Raw genomic sequence first — 17,513 nt, forward strand, 5'->3', positions numbered from 1 at the left:
TGCTGGTTCTCAATAGCCCATAATCTCTAATTATCTGCGCTTAAAAGTCTGTTCTCAAATAATTCTATCACCTTACTTTGTTCTGAATAAGAAATAGCACCACTTCTTTGCCCAAGTTCCTCATCTCTTAAACAATTTATATATATATATATATATATAATAGAGGCCCAGTGCACAAACATTTGTGCACTCGGCGGGGGGTCCCTCAGCCCAGCCTGTGCCCTCTCACAGTCTGGGACCCCTCGGGGGATGACCACCTGCTGGCTTAGGCCCGCTTCCCAGGGGATTGGGCCTAAGCTGGCAATCAGACATCCCTCTGGCAACCCGGGAGCCCTCAGGGGATGTCCACTTGCCAGCAGGGAGCAGGCCTAAGCTGCAGTCGGACATCCTTAGTACTGCTGAGGAGGCGGGAGAGGCTCCCACTGCCACCACTGTACTGGCAGCCAGCAGCTTGGCTCGTGGCTGAGCAGAGCTCCCCCTGTGGGAGCGCACTGACCACCAGGGGGCAGCTCTTGCATTGAGTGTCTGCGACCAGTCATTCCCAGTCCTTCTGCTGTTAGGGTCAATTTGCATATTACCCTTTTATTATATAAGATAGAGGCCTGGTGCAAGGGTGGGGGCCAGCTAGTTTGCCCTGAAGGGTGTCCCAGATCAGGGTGAGGGTCCCACTGGGGTGCCTTGCCAGCCTGGGTGAGGGGCTGATGGATGTTTTCAGGCTGGTCACACCCCCTTTAAGGTGGGGGGTCCCCACTGGGGTGCCTGGCCAGCCTAGGTGAGGGGCTGATGGCTGTTTGCAAGCTGGTCAAGCCTCCCCCCAGTGGTGACCCTCACCCCATGGAGGTTTGTCCAGCCTGGGTGAGGGGCTGATGGCTGTTTTCAGGCTGGCCACACCCCCTTTAAGGTGGGGTGTCCTCACTGGGGTGCCTGGCCAGTCTGGGTGAGGGGCTGAGGGCAGTTTTCAGGCTGGCCAACCCCGACCACCCCCACCCCCGGCCACAGAAGCTCCCAGCCTCTCCTTTTTTTCTTTTCTTTTTTATTCTGGGATTTATTTACCTTCTATAATTGAAACTTTGTAGCCTTGAGAAGAGCTCAGAGCTGGCCAGGGTGGGCAGGAGGGAAGCTTGGCCTCCTCCATCGCCTGGGGCAACCAAGCCTGCTGCTCGCTCCAGCTCTGTGGCCACGGCCGGCTAAAAGCAGGTATCTGGGGTTTATTTATCTTCCATAATTGAAACTTTGTTGCTTTGAGTGGAGCTCAGAGCTGGCCACAGCAGACAGGAAGCTTGGCTTCCTCCATCATTGGGGCAACCAAGCCTCCTGCTTGCTCCAGCTCTGTGGCTGCCTGCCGCCATCTTGGTTGGGTTAATTTGCATATAGTTGCTCTGATTGGCTGGTGGGCGTGGCTTAAGACATAGAAAAGGTACAGTCAATTTGCATGTTTGTCTTTTATTAATGTACTAGAGGCCTGGTGCATGACATTCATGCACTGGGCCTGGGGTGTCCCTCAGCCCAGCCTGCACCCTCTTGTTGTCCAGGACCCCTTGGGGGATGTCTGCCTGCCAGTTTAGGCCCGCTCCCTGGCAGTTGGACATCCCCTGAGGGGTCCTTAGTGCTGCTGTGGAGGCAGGAGAGGCTCCCGCGCCCGCTGCTGTGCTTGCCAGCCGTGAGCCCTACCTCCTGTTGGTCAGTGTGCATCGTAGTGACCGGTTGTTCCACGATCTGGTCTATTTGCATATTAATGTTTTATTATATAGGATTACAGTTCTGCCCATCAGGACATTAGGGCTTAGAATGTTGTGCTCTTTTATTTTATTTTTAAAATATATTTTATTGTAAAAAAATATATTTTTTTTTACAGAGAGGGAGAGGGATAGAGAATTAGAAACATCAATGAGAGAAAAACATTGATCAGCTGCCTCCTGCACAACCCCCTTTGGGGATTGAGCCTGTAACCAAGGTAAATGCCCCTGACTGGAATCGAACCTGGGACCCTTAGTCCGTGGGCCGATGCTCTATCCACTGAGCCAAATCAGTAAGGGCTGGTGTGCTCTTTTAAAGATATTAGTTCTGTCCCTCTAGCAATATACCATAAGTAGTCCCTAGAGACACAAGGAGATTTTAAATACACTAGAGGCCCAGTGCACGAAATTTGTGCATGGGTAGGGTCCCTAGCACCTGCCGACTACAGCCTCCCTTCCCCCGGCTGCCTGCTGCTGTTGGCTGGGGCCTTCCTTCTCCCACCTGGGCCTCCCTTCCCATGGTTTGCCGGCTGGCCCTGCGCCCTGGTTGAACTGACAATTTGCATATTAGGCTTTTATTATATAGGATATTATCTTTAGCATGCCTTCCAATGCCTACATTTCCTTATTTCAGCTTCCCCTCCATAGATCCTGTTCCCACTTCCTAAATAGGCCTTCTCAGATGCTAAAAGAATTGGCTCCTTCTGTAGACTCATGGATTCTGCTCATAATTTTATTCTCACTGAAATAATGGAAGACCTTGTTTGAGGTCCTTTGTTAGGTGGAATTCTTAGACAAAGCCCCCAGATTCCAAGTCACTGGTGTATACACACCTTCTCATAGTTATTCAATAAAACACTAATGTAGGTATTGCTATGAAGGTATTTGCAGATGTAATGAAGGTCCAAAACCAGTTGACCTTAAGATAGAATGAGTATCTGGGTGGAACTGACCTAATTGCATGATCCCTTTAAAAGCATGGAATTTTCTCTGGCTGGTAAGAAAGAGGAAGTCAGAGAGGTATGTCTTGGAAGAAAGCAAAATTTAATCTGAAAACTGTCTTTGGGGCCACATGGCAAGGAACTGATGGCAATCAAATTCTTCCAACAGCCTGAATAAAAATGAAGAGGACCTGAGCTCTAAAGAAAAATACAGCCCTGACCAAAAACCTTGATTAAAGTGAAGTGAGAGCATGAGCAAAGAATCCAGGCATGCTGTGCCCAGACTCTGACCCAAAGAAACTGTGAGATAATAAAAGTATGTGTTTTTTTTCAGTCATGAAGTTTGTGGTAATTTTTATGCAGCAATAGACCATGAATATAGGTCCTTTTAGCCACAGAGTCCAGGCTCCTGCTGGCCTCCCCACTTTTTTTTGCTTTAAATTTCCCTTAGCTAGGGAATTATTTACAACTTTTCACATTGCTTCTCTGAACAGACATGAGAAAGATTTACAGATAATAAATCTGTAAGTAGACCAACATTACATCACTTGCCCACAGCTACAATGACCTGTCATTAGTGAAATTGAAGACATAAAAACCAGTAATGTGAGTTCAATACCTAGTTACACAGAAGAATGGAAAAATAAATCCAATGATTCTGTGCACCTTCTAGCCAAAGTTCCAAGGTTTAATGCAAACCCAAATACAATATCAGTTCCTTCCTTCTTTGGTTATTTAGAAATATTTAAAGAACACTACTCTATAGCAGGCAGTAGGGATACTATGGTGAGCAAAACAGATCAGGTGTCTGCCCTCATAGAGCTGACAGTCTAGTAGAGCATGGTCCAACAAAAATATAATCCACATTTTTTTATTTTCTTGTCTAAAATATTACAAATAATAGTACATATGTCTCCCTTTTTTCCCCATTGACCTTCCCCTGGGCTCCCCTACCTGCCAGCACATGGCCTTACCCCCCTCCCCAAGTATCTTGTGTCCATTGGTTATGCTTATATGCATGCATTTAAGTCCTTTGATTGATCTCTTACCCCCGCCCCAACACTCCCCAGCCTTCCCACTGTAATTTGACAGTCTGTTTGATGCTTCTCTGCCTCTGTATCTATCTTTTTGTTCATTAGGTTATAATGTTCTTTATTATCCATAAATGAGTGAGATCATGTGGTATTTTTCTTTCACTGCCTGGCTTATTTCACTTAGCATAATGCTCTCCAATTCCATCCATGCTACTGCAAATGGTAAGAATTCCTTCTTTTTTATAGCAGCGTAGTATTTTATTGTGCAGATGTACCATAGTTTTCTAATCCACTCATCTGTTGATGGGCATTTTTCATTTCTTCTTGGTTTTTACACATATTGTTGAATTTGTCTTCCATTCTTTTCAGCGATCTTATGACCATTTCTCTGAATTTTTTCTCTGACATATTGCTTGCCTCATTTCATTTACTTCCTTTTCTGGTGATGCCTCCTTTTCTTTCATATGTGGGCTGTTTCTTTGTCTCCACATGATCTCTCTTCTCTGGGTGTCTGGTTTTGTAGCTCGCTCTCTCTCCTTTCCTTGAGAAGGTGCAGAGCTCATCTGAGTCCGCGTGTTCGCGCTGCTAGTGATCCAGTGTTCTTGGGTTTGCAGCTGTTCCCTGGGAATTATTGTTATACATTCCTGGGATGTATAGTTTTCCAGTAACAGCCACTCTCCCCTTCAAGATGGTGCTGTCTGTGCGGCAGAGCTGGTCACTCCAGGAGGGTTTTCAGCAACAGTGTAGGCTGCCCTGGTCAGGGAGCCTGGTCCGGCAGTCCCCAACAGTCCCTTGGAGTATAGCTGTCCCTCCCTCACAAATATACACTCCTCGTACGTCCATACGTTCTCCTTTCGTTCTCTCCCTCTCACACTGTCTTGCGGTCTGCCTTCCCATCAGCAGCCATATTCCATCCCACCTAAACCACATTTTTTATCTTAAATCTTCTAGTATCCACCTTTAGAAAAATGTTAAAAAGATTAAATTAATTTTACTGTATTTTATTTTACCCAACATATGCAAAATACCATCTCAACATGTAGTCAATATAAATAACTAGAGGCCCGATGCACAAAATTCATGCAAGAGTAGGCCTTCGCAGTCACGGTTGGCTGCCTGGATCCCTCCCTCACAGCCATGGTGGCTGCAAACCCTGCTTAGTCTCAAAAGACGTCCAGTCTAATTAGCATATTATGCTTTTATTATTATAGATTAGTAATGAGGTTTTACATTCTTTTTGGGCCAATTCTTTAAATTCTGGTATGCATTTTACACTTATAAAATATCTCATTCCAGAGTAGTCACATTTCAAATTCTCATTAACCACATGTGGGTTTTAGCTACTTGATACTATTGGCACACTGTGATAATTTATTATGCTATGAGAATTACTGAGGTCTGTGGAAACATGAAGGCAAAATGTTGAACTCAAGGTCTTGAGTTCAAAGTGGGGAAAGGGAGAAAACAATGAAAGTTTAATAAATATTAAAAAGGTGAATGGTGTGTAAATGGGTGTTCCAGGATGAGGGAATAGAATAAGCAAAGAACTAGAAAGTTGAGAAAGGTAAGGATGGTCAAAGCCCAGAGGAAGGAAAGCTGAGTATTTCTAATGCGCTACAAGTGTTTCAGATACTACTGGAGTGTGGAAGGAGAAGGAAAAAGAAAAGCCCAGTATTCTCCCATGGAATTACACCCACTGCCTGATGAACCATCCTGTCAGATCTGCCTCTTCCTACTTAGGGTGGTAATTCAAGCAAACACTGCTCAGTCCTTTCTTTGCTTGGAAATTTTACTCTCTAAGCCCTTCTTCCCAAGAGTATCTTATACTTCAGACGCTATTAAATAATAAGCTTAATTTGGCCATGATGATAATGGCAACCACACAAGGAAAGGGCTTTCCTGAGGGCCCAAAACAGTGGTTTTGCAATCCCCAGACATTTAGGTTATGTTGCCAGCACTGTGGGTTTCTCTTCCTGCCCCAGAAGTCTCTTTCTTCCTCCATAAAATGAATGATAATGATAACAACAGCTGATATGTATTAAGTCCTTATAATGTGCAGAGATAAGTACTTTACATGTATGATATCTTAACTATCACAACAAATCTCTATATTAGACTCTTTTGTTTTCCTTTGTTTATAGAAAAGAGCTAAGGCTTAGAGTGGTGAAGTGATTTGTTCAAGGTAATGAAGCTAATAGGAGGTACAATTGGGAGTTAAGACCAAAGAGTCTGAATTTAGATGGTTAACATTAAGCTATAGTGCATCTTCACCTCCCTCTACACACACCATGCACACAAATATGTGCATGCTCATGCACATACAGCAAAAGCCTAGCCCTCAGAAAGGTGAGCTGGTGGTAGTTCTGAAGTAAGGGACCTTAGAGGATGGAGAGCATTCTGTTCCTCATGGTCTTAAAGTACTAGGATGTGGGCCAGGAAGAGAAAAGTTTTCAGAACTGATCTGCCAATTCTGCATTCTGAGTATTAGCTAGGCCAGCATTTATGCCAGCTCATCCCCACTCTTGGCATACAAGAGAAAAATTAGTAAGGAAGAGTTATTATCTAATAAAATTGGCCTTGTTGGCTCTCTCTCTCTCTCTCTCTCTCTCTCTCTCTCTCTCTCACACACACACACACACACACACACACTAATCTGTGTGATGTAATCAGTGTCTCAGGGCTGCTCAACTAATTTACTACTTCCATTCTTATTTTTCACTCAGTAGAGAAGAGAAAATGGATGGTAGGAGCTGCATTGCCAGCCATTCTGAGCCAAGAAAATGACTAACCAATTCCCTACAAAACTCATCATCCTTGTCTAGCTCCCCGCAACCCCAAGCTTTGTGGAGAATAATTAAGCTTGCAAGCACTGGGCAGTGTTAGCCAGAGCTGACTGATATAAAAAAAAAATCCAAAACAGTCTTCTTTTTGGTTTGCTGCCCTGGATTAGGAATGGCTTTGATTTGTTTTGTTCTGCTTTCTTTGTGCTTGTGATCTCTAATTTACCCTTATTCTTTAACAATGAACCTGTTCCTCTTTAAATGGGAGAAGACCATTCTAACCATGGCAGGTGGGGATGGGGGCAAAGAAACCCAAACTGTATAGAAACTAAATCAAAATAAACAACCTAATTATTTAACTCTTTCCTCAGCTGCTGGCTGCCTCCCATTACCCAGGAGAACATTTGCTTAGTTCCCCTAATGCAGTCCATTTGTCTTTCACTTGTCTTTGCAAATGGACACTTGGTAACTTTGGTATCACTCTCTCCAACACAGCTGTGCTTGAAAATTGTCATGGAGATTGTCTTTTAAGGAGTACTAGATGAAGAGAATTGAGTGCCTTCCCTTAACAACAATGGTTTTCAAAGTATGGTCTCTAAATCAGCAGTATCCACACCACCTAAGACAGTGTTTCTCAACCTTGGCTGCACATTAGAGGATGAGGCCCAGAAATTAGGATTTTAAAAAGATTTTAAAAGATTCCCAGGTGATTCTAATGTGCAGCCAAGGTTGAGAACCACTGAAAAAAATTGTTAGAAATCCAGATTCTTGGGCCCCAACCCAGTGCTACTGAATTAGAAACTGTGGGTGAAGCCAGAAGTCTTTGGGATTCAGGTGACTCTAATGCATGCTAATGTTTCAGAATCACTGCTATATGGAATCACTTCTAAAATAAAGAAACCCAGCTTAAAACAGCAAGAAAGCAGAGTAAAGGAAAACAGAGTTAACAGTGGTTCTCAACTTTGGATGCACATTAGAATCATCTGGAGAGCTCTAAAAAGTACTGATACCTGAGACCTACCATCAGAGGTTTGGATTCAGATGGTTTGATGTGGGCCCTAGGCATTACAATTTTTAAACGCTACCCAGGTGATTCTAATGTGCAACCAAAACTGAGAACCACCATATTCAGAAACATAGGGTATGTTGTCATCTAGAGGACTTTCTCATTTCAATTATCATCTGGTAAATGCCTGGGTTTGAATCAGGGAAATATCAGGATGGCTCATGAGTAACAGGGTAGTATTAATAGTCTGAGAAGAGAAAAGCGAGGTAGCTAATGCGTATCTAATGCATACTGAGTGCCTGCTGTAAACCAACATGACACTAGGCACTAGGCCCACACAGCCCTGAGTAGGTAGATTTCCTGGGAGCACCACTGTGAAGCATCCAAGGGGTGGAGTTAGGATAAAGTGATGCTTAATTCACAGGATCAAAGAGAGAAGGTGTTCATCATAATCATTCAAAGAATAAATGAACAAAAGAAGTGGGAGAAGCCACTTCAGCTTAGATGCAGAAGGCTAGACTAAATGACCTAATATTTCCTCCAAATTTCTTCGAGAATACTATGGAAAAGCATGTGGGCTGATATGACTTGGAAGCTCTTTCTGCATATTAACAATGATGGAGAAAAATGAGGTACTATCTCCCAAACCATTCTCACCTAAAACTTTGAGGTGACTCAGACAACTTTAGGAGGAATGAGGTTAAGTTTTATACCAATTTTATAGAATAGAATAGTGGTTCTCCATATGTGGTTCCTGAAATTTGTTAGAAAAATAAATAAATTCTCAGACCCTACCCAGTCCTACTGAATCAGAAACTTTTGGGGGCCTGCAATCTGTGTTTTAGCAAGTCCTCCAGGTAACCCTGTGTTCAAGTTTGAGAAACACAACTTTAGTGAGTTCATTCAACTGATCCTCAAAGGAGTCATCATTTTTTTTCTTTTTTTCACATCACTAAGTATTCACAAATAAGCCTGCCTATCTAGCTCCCATCACACCCTCCTCAGAACTGCACTGGAAAATGCTGAGAAAGAGGTAGGGCTGCAGTGAAGACTGGCAATGATGCTGGTAGGAAACATGAGTGGACCTGACAAGTGCTCATAGTGTGGCCCTTAGAAGGTTACCTAACATCTCTGACTCAAAATATAGCACACAACAGGTGCTCAATAAATACTTATCTGAGCACCTGCAAACCAAGGATAATAGTGCTGAAAGAAGCAGGTGATAGTGTAGGGAGTATAAGTGAGACATCTAAGATTGGGTCCTTTGGTGTGTGTTCTTTTTAATTTTTAAAAAATCTTTATTGTTGAAAGATTGAGTCCTGATTCTGTCTAAACTGGCCTTTATCTGGAGCAAAGCACTTTCCAATGCAGCCTCCAATTATAAAATGGAGAGAAATTCTGATTACAAGATCTCCAAGGGCTCTGTTGACATCAATATTGTTTTGTTTATAGATACTGAGAGAGTTTAGTGACCCCGACAGTTTCTATAAAGACAAGACCATATAAACACAAAATCTTCTCTAATCTATGAATATGTTCTATATACATGATTAATTTCTAGCACCAGGCAAATAACTATAACTACTACTATAGGAGGTGGGTTAATCATTAAAGTGTGGCAAGGCACCCTGCAACCACCTGATTAAACACTGTCCTGACTCATTTAATAATTAGAGTTTTCCATCGTCTGGGTAGTACACAGCAGTCTCTCTTTGTGATTGGAAGCTGTTTGGAGTATCTGGGAAACATTATGCACAAATGACTGAGGCAAGCTGCTTGAGCTCATTAGGATTGTAGGGCTGAGTGAACCCCTCAATTGCCCTTAATCATGAGAAGGTGAAAAATACAGCAAAAGGTCAAGGAAAACCTTCAAAACAGATCATCAGAAAGGAATGCAAATAGGGAAAGAGGCCAGACCTGTTGCAAATCTCTGCTGCCCAGTAGGCTTGCCATTTCAGACTCACATGTGAAAAGGAAATAAAACCACCTGCCTCGTGAGGTTGTTCTAAGGATTAAATAAAAATGGACTATGGAAAGGGCCCAAATGAAATCCAGAACAATCTGAAACAATTGGCCAATGAGAGAGGATATTATCCTGAATTACCTCTGTATGTGAAAGCAAATAGAATTGTGAGATTCTGGTTGCCTGCAACTTAAACAGTACCAGCTTCAAGCAAGGTACTGTGAGGCATAGGCAAGAAATGGCAGGTGGAATCACACAAAATTGCACTATTTGATCATTTTGCTGACAAACTCACTAATGCTATGGTTTGACTTAATATATGAGCCTGTGCCTTATTTCATATAAAGTCTGATACTGTCACAAAATGATTGATGTGCAGGAAAACAATAGACATCCCCAAATGTTTAACCAGGTGCTGACTTGGATATAATTCAAACTGTGCAGTTCAGGGAGGCATAGTTGGGACCCTGGAGGCAGCTGATAAACTGTCTTTTGGGGTTGTGTGACCTACTGAGATCCCCACACTTTCTGGATTGCTCTTCCAAACTACCTTCCCTTTGGCCACCCATCTGGCTCCACTCCCTTCCTTACTGCCAGCTCATGGATATGAGGGCAGTGGAAGACTTAGCCCCCATGGTAGAAGGCCCCCACTGGCAGGCTAAAGGCTAAGGTGAAGAGCTCAGCACAGTCAAAGTGAGGTTGACATGAGTAACAGGCTTTGCTCCTTGAGATTCCGTGAACCTCCGACCAGCAGGAGCAAGCCCTTTTCATGGAGCCCGTCTCCGCTAAAAAGAGGGAGCAGCATCTGATAACTCTTTCCAAGTTGCAGTCATTATGATGCCTGTAACCTTTTCATTATAAAAATATATGCATTATCCCCCAGAGCCCTGCCACTTCCACCTTCCTTGAGTGGTTGCTGGGTTTCACACCCACCAAATTAGATACATTCCTACTTGTTCAGGCACAGGCAGTTTAGATCCCGTGGTGTTGCAAGCAACAATTTCAGGCAAGAGGATTAAGCCCTGAAATATCCAAAGAGAAATTGGGGTGCTTTCGATGATGAAGATTTCCCAAGAGCAGCTGCATCTTAGCTGATGATGGAATCATCCTTTTCCCCACATAGTCTCCTTAGATATAATCTTTCTTTTGTCCTTGTTAAATTTGGAGGTGGAGGTGGCACGTCCCTGATGTAGAGAATTAAGACCACTCCATTTTCAACCTGTACACTCCTCATACTCTCCTCTGAGGGAAGTGGGTGTTTGTCTGGCTGGCCCTGTCTCAGGCAGGAAGTTGGGGTGCCAGGCATCTCAGAGTATACATTTATATCACAAACATTTATGTAATGATCACCATGTGCTATTCTAGGCAATACATCCACAGTAATTGATCTACTATTCCCATAACAACCCTATGCAGTATTTACAGTTGTTAAGTCCATGTTACAGATGAGAAACCCAAAGGCACAGAAAGATGAAGTAATTTGCCCAAGGTCACAAGCTAATAAGTAGGAGAGCTGAGATTTGACCAGGCAGTCTGGCTCCAAAGCCTGTTCTGTGAACTACTATAATATCCTGTCCCCTAGAGTAAGACCTCTCTAAGGGGTAGAAGGGGACAGAGAGAAGGCCAGAAGTTTTACCCAGTGTTACAGCCATATGCACCACCAGGGCTTGTATTGGGGGGCAATAAAGAACTCAGCTCTAAAATGTCTCCCCTTTACCCTGCTGAGTCAGAGTTCTTACTCTGTTCCCTCTTCTGAGGCATACAAGGCCCTTCCTGAATTGTGAATAAAACTTGGCAGGGGTAATGCAGCCATCATTAGTCATTAACACCCAGGTCCAAAGCAAGTTATTATATATATCCAAAGCTGAGCAGAGTCATGAGAGTTTGGCTCCCTGAATAGTCAAATTGTGAAGATGACAAAGAGGATTTAGGAAAGGTCTATGGCTGGCAAAGTATCCCAGGAGAAATAGCCCTGAGGGTGACCATGTTAAGGGTCTTTAAGTAGCCATGAATTTCATGAAAATATTGGGTAAATGGGGGCAGGTGGTGGGAGCAAGGCCCCACAAGGCAAAATAAGACTGAATTGAAGACAAACATTACCTTATTGTTTTGCCCCCCACCCTCCAATCTGACTTCTTAAATTAGCCCCAAGTCAAACCTAATGAGTGGCAGCTAGTTCCTCTTCTGCAGGAGCAGAGATGCCCAAGTTAATGAACAAGGCCCCTGGTGATTAGTTGTCCAAACTCAAAGTTATCCCCCTTGTGGCTGTGACATTCTTCAGTAAAGTCTGCTCCCAGCTCACCCACCCTGTAATGGCATTTGGACACTTGAAAGAACAAGGCAACAGCAAAGCATCCAGATCAGAAGGCACAAGAAAGCATTTTAATGGTGTGAATAAGCCAGGGTTATTGACTGGCAGTCAGACACTAAGCTTGTGATGACTGCACTGCCTACATGCCTGAACCACTTAGTTTCTATCATGATTAAGATTATAATGACTCTCCCTTTTGTCAAACATTTAATATGCGCCAGATACTGTTATAAGTGTTTTACATGTATTAACTCATTTAATCTTCACAGAAACTTTATTAAGTAGTTATTGTCATGAATAAAAGAATGGAGCTCAAAGAAGTTAAGCACCTGGTTAAAGGTCACACAGCTAGTAAGTGACAAGTTGGGAACTTTCTGTCTCCAAAGCCACTTTCTATGTTTCTAAAATACAGTGGGGTCCTAGCAAAAATAAGTGACCTCTGCATGAAGATCTATCAATATTTTATCTTTCATTTGTAATTATAAATATTGATGAGGTCTGTGGCAGGTCAAGGGCCCTGCAGGTTGAGGATCAGGGAGAAAGTGGACCAATGCTATTCATATTGTCTACTAAGGCACCCATCTCCCCACATATATATAACCCAGACCCTCCTTACCAGGATAACTAACCTATGAGCATGTGTTTGTTGGGTTTCATCTTAGATAGAGTGGAGGGCCTATTTTCTTTGTCAGGTGCCATTTAGAGAAGAGCTAGATACTTTATGAAACAGAAGACAAGCGGGGAATGAATAGTAGGATATGGAGTAGCTATTTGGTGAAATTCCTCTACCCTAAGATCTCCCTATTACCCAGATGGTTAGATCATGATGAGTGACCTCCTTCATTCTGGTTCTTTACTATGGAGCTGTCCTAGTACTTATCAACAAGCAGACCTGCCAGGCTGCACTGGAACTGAAACTTCTTTGATTCCTTTGTGTCCAGGCTATCCCTTTGTCAGAGCGACCTGGTTGGAGAGTAAGACTACCTACTGTGGAACCATTCAAAGGCTCTTATCTTGGAGTGAGATCACTCAGAGTGCCTCTGTGTTCTAAGCAAAAGATTAGGGGGGAAAGGGCCAAAGAAATTCTGAGAATACAGGGGAAGTTGTAAGTCAAGGTAATGAATCTGTTATACTGCCTGGCTCTCTCACACCTGAAATAACCTTCAGGATCCTCACATACTCTTAGGCATGGAAGAAGTAATTGTTGTGTGCTCTCTAACTCTAACCCATGTAAGAAATCCCTTTCTTGTCCAAAGAAAGCAGATTGGATGGGAGTACACTTTGCATGCCTCTAGCTCCTAGGAACAAACTTTCAATAAATCTCTCCCAGAGAGAAAGTAAAACAGCTTCATGGCTAAGGGAGAGACCAAGTCACTTCTGGGACAGCATCTAATATAAAATAATAATATTCATACTCATATAAACACCAAACATGCAAGTGGAACTACATATGTTTCCAAAGCAAATTTATTATTCCCTCAAATTATCTTTACTTCCTGATCCTTCCATTTAGTCATCCAGACTACATTTCAGAGTTCTCACTGAATATAGGAGATGAAAGAGAGAGGAATATTAATGAAGTCCTGTTGATTCTACTTTCTCAATGAGACTTGCTCCTGTCCTTTTCTTTCTAGCCCCATCACTAACCCAGTACTCAGCCTTATCTTCCACCACTCAATATGTTCTTGACTCTATTCTTGTCACCAGGGCTGGCTTCATGGGCATGCTACCTGTGCAGTCTCACAGGGACTCACACTTGGTTTAACACTCTGCTGTCACCATCTTGAAAGTCTTAATAAGTTTTAATAAGAGATCCTTCATTTCAATTTTGCAATGTCCCCTACAAATTATGTAGTCTGTTCTTCCTGTCTTTCTGCATCTGGACCCATTTGATACATAATATTTATTGTCAGAGTTTGTTTGCTAATGCCAATAATTATGTCCTAATGTCTCGATGGCTATCCAGTGTCTCTAGAACCAAACCCAAACTCCTCAACCTGGCCTTCTGTTACCTGGCCTCTGCCTAATGTCAATACATCCCATATAAGTTCCACTCATTCCAGAATTTGGGGTGGTTTTACCTTTAACTAACTGCAGCAGGCTGATTAACAGCTCACATTTTGGAATCAGACAGGCCTGGCTTAGGGTCCGGTAACACATACTAATTGTGTGACTTTGGGTAAATTCCTTAACCTCTCTGAACCTCAGTTTCCTCCTCTGTAAAAAGGAGATGCCAATAGTGCCTGTCTCAGTAGATTGGTGTAACAATTAAATGAGACAATAGAAACAAGCCTCTAAGCATAATGCCTGGCTACTAATATTGTTGTTTGTTATTGTAATTGTTACAGACCTAAGTGGTTCTAGAAGCCACCATGCTTTTGTTGCAGTCTAATAGCCACATTGCTGGCTGGATTTTAAGTATCTGAGTGACCTGACATATCTCTATACTTCCCCGTCATGTACACCTCATATACTCTCCTCCAGTTATAGATCATCATAGTTTGCATGCTGGTGAGCTTCTCCCTCTCTTCTCCCTCTGCTAGTGTGGGAGCAACCTGATGGGCCTACAGAAGCTACAGAGGCAGACATGGAGAGGAAGTGGCACATTTGCCAATGAGGGCTTCTGAGAGAAGCAGATATTGGAACTGGCATTCAGGCTTTGAACACCACCCCTTCCCTTGCCAAGGCATATCCATTTCCCTGGCAACTCCATGGTGGATGTTGGGGGATACACAGAGATTTGGGGTGGGCTTTTTCCAGGTATATGTATGAAATGGCTTTGGAAAGGTGCCCTAAATTATATCAGTGAACTCTAATGTTTTAGCAAAAGTTCATCCTGAGCTGTTGAAGTTGTTGACAAAACTGTTAGGAAAGTGGTTCAGCCTATATGAAGAATAAGAGCCCCACTTCTGCATGGGTCCTTTGTTACAACCCAACTGTGTTGAAGAGACCAGTTTCCAACAGTGTCACTCCCTGTTCCTTCCCATCCACTTACATATGTGTTTTATCTTTCTCTTAAAACAGGGGTTCTCAACCCTGGCTGCATTAGAGAATCACCTGTGAAACTTCTGAAGCATACCAATGTTGGGTCACCCTCAAGACCAATTAAATCTGAAGGTCCAGGAGAGGGGCCCTGGCATTGGTGATATTGAGAAGCTCCATGGGTGATTATAATGTGCATCCAGGCCAAGAACCTCTGGACTGGATAAGAACAGTAGCCTCTTAATTAATCTACTGGTTTCCATGTTTTTCTCCTTTTTGAACATTGCTGGGTCACTTACTACTTGAAATTAAAAGTCCATATAAAAGTCCAATAGAAAGCCTCCTAATATGACCCCATTCACTTTCCTGCCACCCTCACCCATGCACTCTACCCTCCAGTCCCATCCAATTCTTTATCAGTGCACAGAGGCATCACCAAGATTAATCCCATTGCAATTTTGCTTGTACTGTTTTCTTGACCTGTGTCTCCCCTTCTTTGCCTAAGGAAGTCGTTCTCAAACGTGAGGGCTAGTTACAACACAGATTGTTGAGCTTCACCCCAGAGTTTCTGATTCAATAGGTCCAAGTGAGCCTGAGATTTGAAAGTAACAAATCCCAGTGATGTTGATGCTAGTACTCAAAAAAACCTGCATTTTGAGAATCACCTGCCTAGAAAAACCTTACCCTATAGGTCTGGCCAGCTCAAATGTTGTCTTCACCACAAAACCTTCCTTTACCCCCCACCTCCAAGGTGAAAGCAAGCATTTGTGCTCTGCAATCTCCTGGTGTTTTGTCTGTGTCTCTGTTGATTATACTTCATTTTATTTCTGTCTCCTCCATTAGACAATATGCCACTGAAGATGGATTTATGTTGCAGCCATGTTTGTATCTGTTGTGATGCTTACTGCTGCATTCCATAGTGAGAGAGCTCTGTAAATATGAATTGAATGAAGTTGTTTACTCTAAAATGTAGAGGGAGCCTGGGTGTGTAGGCAGCCCCTGCAAACTGAACTTGAGTCACATAGAATAGCACCGATCTTCTTGAATGTGTAGCGTAAGCCCCAAATGCTTCAGCTTTACCTTATGATTCAGCTTTAATGTCTATCTCACCCCTTCCTGAATTTCCAAAAAGCTTCTTTCAAAATGACATTGCATTTCTAGGGAGAAACGACTCTAGCAGGACTTGCTCCTGGCAAATTTTAAGAAAGCACGTCTATCTTCACCGTGTTTCCATCTCTCCTCACTGACTTCTGATTCCTACTCTCCCACTCCCAAGCACCAGGTTCTTCATGCTGGTCTCTGGCTATTCAAATGGCTTCACACCAAAGGTTCCTGTGCTCCAGCCAGACTTCCCTGCCCTCCTCACATGCCCGTTGGTCTCTGTACTCTGCTAAGATGCTCTGTTGATAATAAAACCTCTAGACAAAGCACTGTGGTTAAGAGCGCAGGCTCTGGGGTCAAAGAGATCTTATGGATTCCTGGATCTGCCACTTATCAGCTATGTAACACTGGAAAAGTCATTAAACTTCTCTGGTGCTACATTTTCTCAGCCATAATATAGGGATATCATGCACACCTTACAGGGTTATTACAAAGAATAAAATAAAATGATGCATATGAAGTACATGTATTAAATGCTCAATAAATAGTTGCTATTACAAATACATTTAAACTGTATGACCAATACCTAATGAAAGCTTGCCCAGTTATCTCCTCAACCCCATCCGCATCCTAGGTAGCCTTTGCAATCTAAAAAGAACTTTGTCAGGGAGGGTCTCTGGGGAAAAAACACACACTCTTTTTTTGCAGCCAGAATGATCTATTTTGTTTGTTCTTTAAGGGACCTACTTCCTCTTTTTTTATTTCCAATAATATATCTACATTAGATTTCATCTATCTTCAGCACTCTGACATGGATCCTTCTGGGCTTTATTTGTTTGGTTTTTTACATAATTTATTTTGTAGAGCAGTTATAGATTCACAGCAAAATTGAGGGGAATATACAGAGAGTTCCCATATACCTTCTGCCTCTACACACACACTACCTTCCCCACTATCAACATCCCCCACCAGATTGGTACATTTGTTACAATTGATGAACCTACAGTAGCAGATCAAAATCATCCAAAGTCCCTACTTTAAACTAGGGTCCACTCTTGATGTTGTACAATCTATAAGTTTGGACAAATGTATAATGACATTTATCTATCATATGATACACTGATTGTGTATCATACAGAGTAGTTATACTGCCCTAAAAATCCTCTGTGCTCCACTGATTCATGCCTCTCCCCCACTGATCTCAGGCAAGCACTGATATTTTTACTGTATCCATCTTTTTTTTTCTTTTACAGCATGTTATATAGTTAGAATCATACTGCTGTAGCCTTTTCAGCTTGGCTTCTTTTACTTAGTAATATGCATTTACAGAATTATCTTTTCAGAATATAAATTGGATCACTTTCTTCCTCTGATTAAGCTTTTTCTCATTGTTTCTCCTTTGCTTGTAGGACCAAACACAAGATCCTTAAATGGCCAAAAAAATCTTGAATTTAGTGGTTCTAAACTGGACCGTATTTGGAAATTTAGTGACTTTTTGACTATCATAAATACCAAGGGGACAGTTTGGCATTTAGAGGATGGACCACAAAGGCTAAACATCCTGAAACTTTACATAAGCAAACTAGCAGCCCCCATCCCCATTGTAGAATTGTCCTACCCTAAATCCAATAGCACCCCATTGAACTTTCCAGTTTCATC

Source organism: Myotis daubentonii, chromosome X, assembly GCF_963259705.1.
Source record: "Myotis daubentonii chromosome X, mMyoDau2.1, whole genome shotgun sequence".
In the NCBI taxonomy this organism is placed as follows: domain Eukaryota; kingdom Metazoa; phylum Chordata; class Mammalia; order Chiroptera; family Vespertilionidae; genus Myotis; species Myotis daubentonii.